At 30.1% G+C, this 12,659-nt stretch overlaps 2 long non-coding RNA genes across 4 annotated transcripts; one reads left to right on the top strand and one right to left on the bottom strand.

Annotated features, from left to right (window-relative positions):
* Positions 10-2,849, top strand: LOC110264406. The gene is made up of 2 exons (XR_002350562.1): positions 10-788; positions 1,829-2,849. It is a non-coding gene; the product is annotated as an uncharacterized LOC110264406 (long non-coding RNA).
* Positions 3,797-9,380, bottom strand: LOC107606147. 3 transcript variants are annotated; one of them, XR_002350561.1, is made up of 8 exons: positions 8,874-9,380; positions 8,225-8,396; positions 7,746-7,897; positions 7,308-7,409; positions 6,488-6,580; positions 5,101-5,281; positions 3,948-4,643; positions 3,797-3,866 (listed from the first exon to the last, which is right to left on the bottom strand). It is a non-coding gene; the product is annotated as an uncharacterized LOC107606147 (long non-coding RNA). The 3 variants fall into 3 exon arrangements; XR_002350560.1 differs by having other exon boundaries at positions 3,797-4,020; positions 4,582-4,643; positions 8,874-9,365; XR_001612628.2 differs by lacking the exons at positions 3,797-3,866; positions 5,101-5,281 and having other exon boundaries at positions 3,960-4,643; positions 8,874-9,359.

The following is a 12,659-nucleotide window of genomic DNA, read 5'->3' as shown; positions in this document are numbered from 1 at the left end:
TTAATTATTTTTTTAGTTATTTTTGCTATTTTATATGTTAATCTTTTTTATACTGGCTAAAATTTTCATTGATTAATTATTTATTTATTTTTTTATTTTCTGTGATTTTTCATCATTTTTTTTCTGATTATCAATAGAAAATAAAAATGAAAAAAATTGTGAAAATTACTTAAACTTTGGGGGAAATAAAATTTATTGATATCAAAAACTCTGAAATGAATAAAAAAAAATTATATTATTATATATTTTTCTCAATATTTAGTTCTTTTTAACTATCATAAATATTAAAAAAATTTAGTCCTTAATAATTGTGTAATTAATTGTCTTCTCTAATAATTAATTCGTCATAACCGTTCTTTAGTGTAATTTATTTTAAAAAAATGATCCACATAATTTTAATTATTATCTTCTTTCTTCTATTAGTATTTTCCCCATCTTTTAACATCACCAACGAAACATAAAAAAACCAAAGGTCACTCCCTCTTCTCCCCCCACACGCAATAAAAAAAAGAACGTCACAAACAAGAGCTAACGCAGTGACCGTCCATCCTCTCTCTGTGGCGTCTCACCTCACTCAACCCAGAAACCCACCACCCAACTTTTTCAGGGTTAAACCCCATATCTTCCTACAACATACGAAGTTGTCGTCATCTGCAATGGTCCCGGTGCCTCCAATTCGTTCAACAGACAAATCTCTGGCAGTTTTTCGGCGGATAGTCCTCTTGCTTGGGCTCTTGAGAGATCGAGGTTATATACTTCGTCCAATTAACAAGTGACGTGATGATGAGGTAAATTTTCTGACAACCGAATAACAAGTTAAGCTTTTGCCCTAACTGTTGCAGTCCCAACATAATCTTCTGTTCACTCTTTTTTCTTTTGCTTTTCTTTTCATTTTTGGTAGCTTTCCTTTCGATAATTTCATCAACTAAAGTTTTGGATTTTGAAAATATCAAGTTAATACGTTTATGTGAATGGGCTCAGTTTAAGTATCCTTTCTGATTATTTTTTTCCTAAAAGTAACATTTCTGTTGGTCTGACATGTTGTTGAATCTTAATGTGAACCAATATAAGATATTGTCATATATTTGGACATGCATGTATCATTCAAGGAAACCTTGGTTCCCAATTTAAAAAGAAAGAAAGAAATATTTGATTTCCAAAATAAGGCATCTCTCATACTTGGTTAAGTGCAATATCTCATTCTTATTAACTTCTTTTTTTTTTATGCTTTTTGTTACCAAGTTGTGACATGTGGATATGAGCTAATTTTGGTAATCATCTTGATTAGGAAGCTACATTTAACATGAGAGAAGTTCAAAGGATAATAACAGAAAGCTATTTTTTTATTAATTTTTTTACCAAGTTAATTAATTCTGTTTCACTAAGGTTGTATTGGCTAATTTGGTATTACTATATTGTATCCAATAAGAAAAAATATTGAACAGATAATTTAATACATTTTTAACAGTAAAAAAAAAAATCATCCTAAAAGTAGCAGAAAGTTTCAAAGTTCTAGAGCCACTTTAGTTATACCGTTGACCATATCCATGGCTTTATAGAATACATTGTGCTTGATTATCTCCCATGATAACTCTTCTTGACAACATGTTCTATCGGAAAACAAAAGATACTAATTTGGAACTATTAGGCACCTCATTAATCAAAACCTCTGTAACTAAAGATTGTGCAATATCTTAAGATTTATACCTAGTTACTCTTTTTGTTACCATGCATCATTATTTTTTTCCCTGCTCAAGTTCTTCCCAGTCTGCAGGATTATATAATCTCAAGCAATACTCTTATTCTTTTTTTGTGTATCTGTTTGCAGATAGCTAAAACAGGTTTTTTACGCACTATGTTCCTACGATGAGTCTTGTTGCATGTAGAACTGATCGCAAAAAGTCGAGATTATATTGTTTTTGTTTTCTATTAAGGATTTCTTGTTATATATGTTGTAAACATACTGAATTGAGTTGATTTAGGCATTTCTTTGGCATAAGAGAGCATTGGCGAAATGATAAGGAATCAAGAATTATGTTTCACACATACAAAGGACGGGTACATATTTAGATTAATATATAATTTGTGCTTTTTTTTAATAGTCATGTGATCAATAGATAAATCATATATAACTGAATTAATAAAATTTATGATAAAAAATTAAATGCATGTGATAAGACTCTTTTTGTTTTTAGGATGAGGTTTTGGTTCTAGAGATAATAATTGCTAGATATGGTGCCGAGCTGAAACATGAAATTATCCTAATTGATCTCTGTGACAATTGTATCAAGCTTAAATTAAAAAATTGGGGAAACAAAATCTGGATACCTTCGGATGAGATAGACAAGTTATTTGCTTTCTATAAGTTCAAAAGCATAGTCAAGATCGGTTTAATGTATGTCACAAGTGGCATATTTTTTGTGGCTCCTGTGGATAGGCGAAATAATCCAATTTATATGGATTTTTATGCATCTCACTATGTTAAAGATATTATTGGTATATCTTTGTTAAAAGTAATCCAAGATAAGTTGGGGGTTGAACTACTTTGATGGATTGGATGATGTTGCATATGGTATAGAAGATAATGGGATCCATGGGAATATGAAAATGTTAGAGTTTATAGTTTTCTTTTTTTTTATTCTTAATTATTGTTAGTTTTATACATCTTATATTTTTTATTAACATATTTATTTCAATATATATCTATAATTCATTATGTAATAAAATGTTATTATTTGATTCTTCTATTCTCTATCTGTTTTTTTATTATTTTTTAATTTGTTCTTTTTTTGTTAATTATACTTGAAGTTCTGGTGTGCAAAGGATTGGGAAGAACAATTCCAATGAAACTGTCAAGAAGAGGTCAATCACAAAAAAAGAGGGTATGTTAATTTTTTTCTGGTTTAATATTAGATTGGTGTTACATGTGTTGTTGATTTTGTCACTCTTGAAATAATCTAATTGGTTGATAAGTTTGTTACATTCAAAGTGTATTGATTTCAAAAATAAATTTTTATTTCAGTCTTACATTTTTCATTGATTATATCAAGAATGACAAAATCAACAACACATGTAACACCAATCTAATATTAAACCAGAAAAAAATTAACATACCCTCTTTTTTTTGTTATTGACCTCTTCTTGACAGTAGTTTCATTAGAAAATACAGTAATTAAAATATAAGATGTATAAAACTAACAATAATTAAGAATAAAAAAAAAAGAAAAACAGTAAATTCTAACATTTTCATATTCCCATGGATCCCATTATCTTCTATACCATATGCAACATCATCCAATCCATCAAAGTAGTTCAACCTCAACTTATCTTGGATTACTTTTAACAAAGATATACCAATAATATCTTTAACATAGTGAGATGCATAAAAATCCATATATTGGATTATTTCGCCTATCCACAGGAGCCACAAAAAATATGCCACTTGTGACATACATTAAACTTATCTTGACCATGCTTTTAAACTTATAGAAAACAAGTAACTTGTCTATCTCATCCGAAGGTATCCAGATTTTGTTTCCCCGATTTTTTAGTTTAAGCTTGATACAATTGTCACAGATATCAATTAGGACAATTTCATATTTCAGCTCGGCACCATATCTAGCAATTATTATCTCTGGAACCAAAACATCATCTTAAAAACAAAAAGAGACTTATCACATACATTTAATTTTTTATCATAAATTTTATTAATTCAGTTATATATGATTTATCTGTTGATCACATTGCTATTAAAAAAAACCGCAAATTATATATTAATCTAAATATGTACCCATCCTTTGTATGCGCAAAACATAATTCTTGATTCCTTATCATTTCGCCAATGCTCTCTTGTGCCAAAGAAACGCCTAAATTAACTCAATCCAGTATGTGTACAACATATATAATAAGAAATCCTTAATAGAAAACAAAAACAATATAATCTCGACCTTTTGCGATCAGTTCTACATGCAACAAGACTCATTGTAGGAAAATAGTGCGTAAAAAACCTGTTTCAGCTATCTGCAAACAGATACACAAAAAAAAGAGTATTGCTTGAAAATATATAATCCTGCAGACTAGGAAGAACCAGAGCAGGGAAAAAAATGATGATGCATGGTAACAAAAAGAGTAATCAGGTATAAATCTTAAGATATTGCACAATCTTTGGTTACAGAGGTTTCGATTGATGAGGTGCCTAAAATTTCCAAATTAATATCTTTTGTTCTCTGATAGAACATGTTGTCAAGAAGAGTTATCATGGGAGATAATCAAGCACAATGTATTCTATAAAGCCATGGATATGGTCAACAGTATAACTAAAGTGGCTCTAGAATCTTGAAACTTTCTGCTATCTTTAGGATGATTTTTTTTTACTGTTAAAAGTGTATTAAATTATCTATTCAATATTTTTTCTTATTGGATACAATATAGTAATACCAAGATAGTGAATTTCAGACGGCCAATACAACCTTAGTGAAACAGAATTAATTAACTTGGTAAAAAAATTAATAAAAAAAATAACTTTCTGTTATTATCCTTTGAACTTCTCTCATGTTATTATCTTACATTTTAGTATGTTACCTTAAATGTAGCTTCCTAATCAAGATGATTACCAAAATTAGCTCCTATCCACATGTCACAACCTGGTAACAAAAAGCATAAAAAAAAAAAGAAGTTAATAAGAATGAGATGTTGCACTCAACCAAGTATGAGAGATGCCTTGTTTTGGAAATCAAATATTTCTTTCTTTCTTTCTTTTTAAATTGGGAACCAAGGTTCCCTTGAATGATACATGCATGTCCAAATATATGACAATATCTTATATTGGTTCACATTAAGATTCAACAACATGTCAGACCAACATAAATGTTACTTTTAGGAAACAAATAATCAGAAAGGATACTTGAACTGAGCCTATTCACATAAACGTATTAATTTGATATTTTCAGAAGTCAAAACTTTAGTTGATGAAATTAGCGAAAGGAAAGCTACCAAAAATGAAAAGAAAGCAAAAGAAAAAAGAGTGAATAGAAGATTATGTTGGGACTGCAACAGTTAGGGCAAAAGCTTAACTTGTTATTCGATTGTCAGAAAATTTACCTCATCATCACGTCACTTGTTAATTGGACGAAGTATATAGTCTCGATCTCTCAAGAGCCCAAGCAAGAGGACTATCCGCCGAGAAACTGCCAGAGATTTGTCTGTTGAACGAATTGGAGGCGCCGGAATCACTGCAGATGACGACAGCTTCGTATGTTGTAGGAGGATATGGGATTTAACCCTGAAAAAGTTGGGTGGTGGGTTTCTGGGTTGAGTGAGGTGAGACGCCACAGAGAAAGGATGGACGGTCACTGCGTTAGCTCTTGTTTGTGATGTTCTTTTTTTTTTTATTGCGTGTGGGAGGAGAGGAGGGAGTGACCTTTGGTTTTTTTTATGTTTCGTTGGTGATGTTAAAGATGAAAAAATACTAATAGAAGATAGAAGATAATAATTAAAATTATGTGGATCATTTTTTAAAATAAATTACACTAAAGAACGGTTATGGCAAATTAATTATTAGAGAAGACAATTAATTACACAATTATTAAGGACTAAATTTTTTTTAATATTTATGATAGTTAAAAATAACTAAATATTGAAAAAAATATATAATAATATAATTTTTTATTCATTTTAGAGTTTTTGATATCAATAAATTTTATTTTCCCCAAAGTTTAAGTAATTTTCACAATTTTTTTTCATTTTTATTTTCTATTGATAATTAGAGAAAAAAAATGATGGAAAATTCAAGAAAATAAAAAAATAAATAAATAATTAATCAATAAAAATTTTTGCCAGTATAAAAAAGATTAACATACAAATTAGCAAAAATAACTAAAAAAAATAATTAAGAATATATTTATTTTTTTATAAAAAAATTTGGTCATTCTTCTTAAATATGATACATGTTAAAAGAAAAAGTAATTATTGTTAATAATTTTAGTATTAAAAGTCCTTTTTAATAATTAAATCTTCGTAAGTTTCCTTTTTTCTTATATCTGTCGGAGGAATAACTTTTATAACATAAAAAAAGAAAGGTAAAATTTATCTAGATAATAATTGTTTATATGTACTCTAGAATAAAGTTTCTAATTAACCCATAAACCAAAAAAAAAAGAATTAAATATATGAATTATTTTCAAGTACAAAATGAAATTTTAAATTTTATCAAATTAAGATGACATTTGAAAACTTAAAATATCCATTTTTCCAAAAATGATTTTATAAATAAATTGAATTTTATGAAAACTAAAATTATAATTTAGTCTAAGGAAAATATATAGTTATAATAATGGTATAAGAATTAGGAATTAAAAAAAACAAACTGCATCAAAGAATGTGATAGAAGAACCATCATAGTGTCAGATGTAGAAACTCCTATAGTGAGTGATTTTGACTCTAGCACACAGTTTTACAAAAAATAACAGAATAAAAAAACCATTTATACCAAATACTCTTGCATCAGGTTCATTCTTCCGAGGAGGCTGAGTTGCAATGGAGTTATCGCTGAATGTATGGATTGGTGGACATCCAACAATTTCTGCCATGATTCACACACAAAACAATAATAATCAATCAATTACATTATAGCATTATCATTATCATAATCATATCTATTGTGATTCCAAGTTCAAAACAGAATAGTTTAGCTAATAAATTGTTGACCACAGAAGAAAAAATGAATATAGGAGGTTTCACCTTTTAAGCCCCAAATTTCAAGTTTTTAACTAACCCACTAATTTGTAAATTTTTTCAAGCATGTCAAATTAGTAAAACAGAGAAGAGGGTAGGAAAGTACTTTCCAGCAGGAGCAGCAATAGAAAAAATCCTTTAGCACAAAGTTCATGAACACACAATTGAAAGACCATTTTAAATAGCATAAAAACTCAGCATTTATTGGAAAAAAGAAGAATTGTATAACTAAATGCAGAAATAAACATATAAATCACGTGAAATAAAATAAAATTCAAATCAATTTGTAATTTCAAAATGATAGATAATATGAATGGATTTTCAAAGCATGTGGTTAAAACAATGACAATCAAACATGAAAGAGCCATGAAATTGACCTAAAAGTCGCAATCACGAAAGGAAGAAAAGAAATTCCATGATTGGAGATTAAATCAAGCCTTGTATATTCAACATCATAGTAAGCACAACAAAAATACCATAGGCACTCCTTCCTCAATGCAACATATTATTTTAGAATGATTCAAATTACCGAATATTTAGAGATCTCAATAGACATGGCACAACAAAAAAATCACCTTTTCAATAGTCTGACAATTGCCATTAAAGCTATGGTGGAACATGAATCCTCAGGTTTTATCCTTGCATTCTTGCCAACAAGAACCCAATTGTGCATAAAGCTAGTAGAAAAATAAAGAATCTTGAACTCAGAAGTATATACTACATTCTAATCAAAGGAAGTAACATATGAGACCAAAAAAATAAAAATCCAGTAATGTATTCTTCGGTTCGCTTTAAATAAAAAATAACAAATAAGCACAAACATAGTGCATTAAAAGAAAAACTCATGTATAGTAAATTAAAACAGATTTCAATAAGAAAAAATAGGCAAAAATAAGCAAAACTTACTTTATTTAGTATTTGTTAATTTTAGCAACAATTAATAATAACTGAATAAAACAAATATTGGGGTTTTTTTTTTCATCTTTGTAACAGCATTGAAAATATATACTTACATCAATCAGTTCAATAGGGAAATAGTTGGTGTTATTTATTGAGGAAGAAGTAGACGAGGTATCAAAGAAAAGGTTATTGGGTCTCTTCTTGTTAGATCTGGTAACAATGGGAAGATCCTATTCAAAATCATAGTCCCCTGCTGCTGCAGACACTGCAATAATTGGATTACTGAGCTTGTTAGATTTAACCTCCATTATCTCATCTTGGAACCTTCTCCGTTTTTCATTCAAGTGTTCTATCTAACCAGTTCCATCTTTTATGATTGATGCCTTATCCATCTATGTAAGAATCACTAATTGAAATTTAAAGATCTCGAAAATTGTCCAAAACAAACTATAATTCTAAATCTACTATAATATTAGCAAGAAAAAAAAAGTTTTAAACTTATTTTATTTAATATTTATTCAAATAAATTTATTTTTGACCTTTTTTAGGAAATTTTTGTTCTCATCAAAATATCTGGGTTGAATCTATATACCTTGGTGATGTTGGGAATCGACTGTCCTAAGTGAAAAGGGTCTTTCATTGATCTGCTTCATGCTATTTTTTGTCAGAGACAATGTCCTTAGATACCACCGATGAAGTTCCACCATCCGGAGAGATGTAATCACAGTAGTCGTCGGAGAAGGCCTCATCCAATTGCCATTTGCCTCAAGAAATTAAATAACATTAGAAATATTAATAAAATCCCAAACACATGCGACTACAACCGCATGCATCTAACTATTTAGTGAATGATATTTTTCAATTAAACAATTGACATTTAAAATACAGGAATCTGCAGATCTGGTAAGAATAGAGAAAAAAAATTCACAGAACAAACACCAAGAAAGAAGAATCAAAGTAAAATCCTCAGTTTGAAGTAAATCAAGCCACTTGAATTTGTATAAATCATCGAAACCAACATAAAAGGAACCAAAAATTCCCAGTTTCACTTAATCCATAACAAGGAAAGAGAGGGGGAGAAGGGGAGGGAAAACACTGTGTGAGAAATCATGAGTAAAAGAAAAAAAAATAAACACAAGACAAATCCCAAATTAAACACAGCTAAAACATAAAAGAAACTCCAAATCGAAGACATTGAAAAATCAGTACCAGACAAAGAGAGAAATCCAAAGCATTCTTACCGGAGGAGATCGCTGGCCAAGAAGTTGAACCCGCATGTCTCAGCAAGGCTATTCTACTCCATGAACTCGTGAATGCAAGGAAAGATCTATGTGCCTTAGGAAAGCCACCGTACCATCCAAGGAAAATAACGACCCTCATGTCCATCAATGTGTTCACCGCGATATCAGAAGCTGCCAATTCCTCTATAAATGAAAGTAATTGAAAAGGTGTATGGAAGGGATTGCTTGACACACGTTCTAAGTTTGTGTTAGGGACTTTGTTCCTGCCATTGGAGTTAAACTTCTTCATGCAAGCTTCAAGGAACTTTGCGTGCGGTGTATTATTGAAAGAAAGTGTTCAAGAAACCAGAGATCAATGGTCAAAACTCAAAAGGATCTCCTGTCTTTTACAATCGTAATAGACTTTGCAAGGGCATGGGCTGTTTTCTTGTGCTCATTGTTGTTGGATACGTTTGGGAAGAGACCAATTTAGTTGTTGGATTCAATTGGGAGACCAATTTAGTTGTTGGATTCAATTGGGATAGTACGCTCATTATTTGAACTGGGCCTGGGATGTAACTACATGCAATTCTCAGCTGAGGGATCCTTGTGGGCCACAACAACGTGTATGGCCCATAGAAACTGATATTTTATAAAAAATTGAATCAAACAATGCTTATAAGACTGAAAATTATTTTAATTGATTCACTTCATATTCCATTAACGCAAAATATATTTTTTTTTTCGATAAAAAAGGGAAGAAAGAAACAATAAAAAGAAAATGTAACAATAAGAAGAACACACACACACACATATTTCTTTTTTAAAACTCACTCAAATAATGTATGTAAGAATGATAATTATTTAGAATGTTTCAATTTATATTCTATTAACAGAAAAAAATAACTTTTTTTATATAAAAAATGGAAGCAAAAATAAAGACAAATTATAACACGGTTGAAAAAAATTACATTTTTTTTAATGATTTTGGGGTTCATTATTTAAATTATTGGATACATTTTAATAAGTTGTAAGAAAAAAATATATACTAAACAAAGCACATGTCTATATATAATAACCATGCTTTATTCAAAAACACAGATAAACATACTCACACATAAAAATTTAAGCATACGAAAGAGAACAATAAGTTTCATAAACATCACAACTCCGGAAATCAGTTCATATTACATACTAAAATAGATCTGTTCATAACATACTTTACCAATTTTCCAACTACTTAACACAACTAAGCAAACTTCAGACTTGGAATTATATTATAGATATCTATATATATTGTAATGAAACTAATGATTAGCCACTACACTCATCCATCCTTTCAACAGCCTCGACAGTATTTTCACATTGTCCAAAGGCACTCCGAAGCTCTTCCCTAATAGTGAGAGGCTGATGATTTCCAAATAAATTGGAACCTTGTGAGGACGAAAGTCTTGCATGAAAATCATGGTTAACCGTCTACAGAGAACACAACAAAATATAAGAACAAGGAATGCAAAAGCAAAAAAAATGAGATGAGAAAAAAAATCAGGTATGATCAAACATTGAAGACTAATAAAACAAATATTAAACAAATAAAGAAAAAAATTTAAACGATATATATGTATGCATATATGTATTACTGTTTACATAGTTTACTAAGAGATAAAGAATCAAAGTCCATTAGGTCAAGAAATACCCAACAATTCCAGTTGAGAACAGAAATCGGTGAAACTTGACCCACTGGAGGACTTGAGCTCGACGAACATTGAATGCTTGCATTGGACTGAAACTGAACTGGATTCTTAAATTCGAAAGGAAAATGAGGAACAAAGGGATCCAGATCAAATTTCTAAATCGAACAACAGAGGAATAACATCAGTAACTCTTAACATATGACACATGGAAAACACAAAACAATATAGCCAATTCAGGTTGACTTGATTAGAAATAAAGTGGACTAACTCAACATCAGATTCACATAATAATGTTATCACCTACTGTTGATTATCATGGGTGGAGTCCTCCAAAAACTTCACGATATCAATATCATCACATATTGCACGAACAATGTGAAGAGATGTGTTCAATTCATATCCAACGGGTCTAGGATCCACTATGAAGACAATTTTCTTGTTCATCAACTGAGAAATGATGCTATTCGGAACAGTGTAATCCTCCGTTGACTAAGGAAAAAAAAGAAAAGGTCCATTTGTAAAATTCACATACCTAAACCGTAAATACTAAACAGAAAAGAAGGACAATTAAATGAAATTTAAACCAAAATGATTACTTGAGAGGAATTTCTTTCGTCTATCAAAATGTCTGAAAAACTCTTTTTGAGTATTTGCATCACCTCATCATCCTCAAGTATGAAAATATTGCTGCCATTTGAATGGGAAACAATAATTTTGATGCGATACCTAAATAATGTAAACAAAAGAAAGATATACACTGAGAAACATATGTAGAAGATGCAATAAAGGAAAAAGAAAACTGATACCAACAACTCCGGGAGATAAAATAGATACCTTCGTATGGCATCAATACACTCAACTCTACACAGATAACAATAAAACACATTCCCAACGTGACAAATGGGTGCATTACACAAACAATAGTAGTACCACCATTTCTGATGTTTCAACACATCAATAATCTCACCGATCAAAAAACAAATATGATCCTGTAGACAAAGAGTAATTCGTATATTATCATACATGTTTTTATCATACTACACATGTTGAAACACAGTTGAGATGGTTGAAAACATAAACATAAATAATAACATTTTTTTATGCAGAAGCATATATTTTAGCACAAAGAATGTTAGCAAGCATCTCTTTAATGGTGTGGACTTGTATTGGAACACCAGAGATGACTTGGTTGTCATCATTTCCAAGCTATCCATACTGAGAGAAGTCTTCAAATATTGGGCTAAAGGCTGAATCAAAACTAACATCCTTAAAATTTGAAAGGAAAACATGAATTATAAAATACAACCAACTTTTTAAAGTATGAGGCAAAATCATGTTGGCATGTAAAGGATATCATTTAAAACAATAGCCAAAGAATTAGAAACTGGGGATCAACAAAGTATATCTAAAAATGATTCCTCCACTTTATATGTAACATAAAGAAAGAGTACTCACCTTGATGCACTGATCAACCTGAAGTTTGTTGAAAAAATGTGCATCACTAATGACATTGATGACTTTAAAGGTACCGCAATAACCCAGAGTGTTAATCCTCTTTGCTTGAATTTTGAAAACAATTTCTTTCCAAATGAGTTGATGAAAAAACTGTGGACAGTATTGGTGCTCAATTTTCTATCATAGATATTGGAAAGTGATCACTAATTAGTGGACAAAATTGAAGTATAAGAAATAGTTATTGATAGAGTATATAGCAATAAAATTTAAGAGGATAAACTATACATCCATTTCATCTTCTAATAACAAAAAGACATCAGAACACGTTCTCCCTAATAGCTTAGTGGCTGCACTGTCTAACAAGACAAACATTCCACAAGAAGTCCCGTCTTCAACAAGTATCTTAATCTTGTAACTATAACAAAGAAAGTAAATATCAGATTCATCTATTTGTCAATCTCAGAAAAGGCTGATACATGAAGCTTAGTTATATTATTGAATCAGAACACATGAAAGAAAACTTCTAAATCACAATCTGGATTTACCTGATCATAAAATGCTGGACCTCTCTGTAGCACAGCTGACAATGAAACACATTATCATCACATACAATTGGATGACCACAAATACAAGAAAAGACCCACCACTCTGGATCTTC

Source organism: Arachis ipaensis, chromosome B07, assembly GCF_000816755.2.
Source record: "Arachis ipaensis cultivar K30076 chromosome B07, Araip1.1, whole genome shotgun sequence".
In the NCBI taxonomy this organism is placed as follows: domain Eukaryota; kingdom Viridiplantae; phylum Streptophyta; class Magnoliopsida; order Fabales; family Fabaceae; genus Arachis; species Arachis ipaensis.
The sequence above is the reverse complement of the archived record's forward strand: the minus strand, read 5'-3'. Positions and strand labels throughout refer to the sequence as shown.